Here is a 2,500-nt window from a genome sequence, read left to right on the forward strand (position 1 = left end):
TACTATGATCCGATATACCATAATATGAAGTTATTTTATATTTTCTAAGTTCAGCCCAAGAAGGGGGTCCGGCTAGGGGTTGTGACCTGGGAACTACTAAGTTCGGTTAGGTTGGGTTTGTGGGGTTTGTATGATAGCGACAGTGGTTGGGGGGTCGCAAAGGGGCGTTAGCCCCCCGTTAGGTCATTAGGAAGGTAAGGACATGGCTTGTAGATTAGGTTAGGGGGGGAAGTTTGGGTTAGTTGTTGCCCATTTTTCTCGGCGTGTCCCCATAAACTAAAAAGGCTCCTTTATGTATACAAGACGGATAACAATGACAGCGTAATGACAAAACCTGCACTTTCTGCAAGTTTATTGACATTTGACCCTCAATTGCCTACAAAGGTAATGATAACAATATATCATGGTGTATATCAAAAGATAAGCAATTGAATTATGCACATTTTGGCAATATTTTCATGCAAATCAGATAATAATTAGCCACGATATGGCCAAAAGACGTTTTTTGGCCTTTTCAGGACCTTGACTTTTAAACCAATCCTTCCCAAAATCAGTCAAATAGGTTTTGAGTTATGCGAATTACAAACAGACAGATATACAAATAAATTAATTCACGCTTATCAAACATAACCTTCGCAACAAAGTTGACGAAGGTAAAATTAGTGTCAAGAGAGCTGGACGAAAGAAAGAAAACAGCAAATTATATATATATATATATATATATATATATATATATATATATATATATATATATATATATATATATATATATATATATATCACGCACTCCCCTCTCCCCTCTCCGAGGGACGGGGAGGGCTGAGCAAGACCGCAAAGATATAATTATATATATATATATATATATATATATATATATATATATTATATATATATATATATATATGTATATATATATATATATATATATATATATATATGTATATATATATATGTGTGTGTGCATATATATATATATATATATGTATATATATATGTATGTATATGCATATGTATATATATATATATATATATATATATGTGTGTGTGTGTGTGTATGTGTATATATATATATATATATATATATATATATATATATATATATATAAAGTGAGTCACTTGCTCTTTTTATGTGGGAGATATCAACAAATACATCTGTTTCTATTCCACTGCAGGACAAAGGCCTCAGACATGTCAATTCATGCCTGGGGTTTGGCCAGTTTTCATCACCACGCTGTCCAATGCGGGTGGGTGATGGTTGGAAATGTGTTTGATAGCTCACAGCAAACCAACCTAGTACGGGTGGCCCTGACTAGTATACCTTTGCTAATTATGGCGATACTCAAACTCTTTCACCACGTTAAGGTATATATAGACGTCTCATCCCTTGGCAAAATTCAGAAATTATTAATATTTTAAATTCCTTATCAATGCAATGATTAGAAACTCAATATTATCGCTTGAGAGTCAAGGAATGACTGTTTTCAATGATTGTGGTTGATTATGCATGTGAAGCTTTTTTTATTTTTATTCATAGATAAAATCAAGTAGATTAGATAACAAGAGAGATGTTATTAAGTGTTATTTAACTTTCTGGTTTGATATGATTATGGATTACGATATTTACATAAATAATTTTCATATACATATATATATGTATACATATATATGTATGTATAAATATATATATATATATATATATATATATATATATATATATATATATATATATATATATATATACTGTATGTGTGTGTGTATGTGCGTATATATATATATATATATATATATATATATATATACATATATATGTCTGTGTGTGTGCGTGTATATATATATATATATATATATATATATATATATATATTATATATATATATGTATATATATATATAGATAGATATGTACAGTATATTTATTTATATATATATATATGTATATATGTATATATATATGTATATATATATATATATATATATATATATATATATATATATACTGTATATATGTATATGTGTGTCTGTGTGTTATACATCCCTGTACATAATACAGGCACACATACTGACATATATATATATATATATATATATATATATATATATATATATATATATATAGGTAGTAGGTTGGCCACAGCACCAGCCACCCGTTGAGATACTACCGATACAGGGTTATTGGGCCCTTTGACTGGCCAAACAGCACTACATTGGATCATTCTCTGGTTACGGTTCATTTTCCTTTTGACGTAAAGATACACCGAATAGTCTGGGCTATTCTTCACATATTTTCCTTTGTCTTCATACACCTGACAACACTGAGATTACCAAACAATTCTTCCTCGCTCAAGGTTTTAACTACTGCAAAATAATTTTTCAGTGGTTACTTTCCTCTTGTTAAGGGTAGAAGAGACTCTTTAGCTATGGTAAGCAGTTCTTCTAGGAAAAGGACACTCTAAAATCAAACCATTGTTCTCTAGTCTTGGGTAGCGCCATGGCCTTCGACT

General features: G+C 30.0%; 2 protein-coding genes across 2 annotated transcripts in view; both read right to left on the reverse strand.

Annotated features, from left to right (window-relative positions):
* The window catches only part of LOC137629627 (tripartite motif-containing protein 2-like), a 135,477-nt gene that overhangs the window by 119,146 nt on the left and 13,831 nt on the right, over positions 1-2,500 (reverse strand). The gene's annotated exons all lie outside the window — the stretch shown is intronic.
* LOC137629628 (uncharacterized) overlaps positions 1-2,500 on the reverse strand; it is a 53,975-nt gene that overhangs the window by 6,168 nt on the left and 45,307 nt on the right. The window lies entirely within an intron of this gene.

Source organism: Palaemon carinicauda, chromosome 37 (genome assembly GCF_036898095.1).
Source record: "Palaemon carinicauda isolate YSFRI2023 chromosome 37, ASM3689809v2, whole genome shotgun sequence".
Classification (NCBI taxonomy): domain Eukaryota; kingdom Metazoa; phylum Arthropoda; class Malacostraca; order Decapoda; family Palaemonidae; genus Palaemon; species Palaemon carinicauda.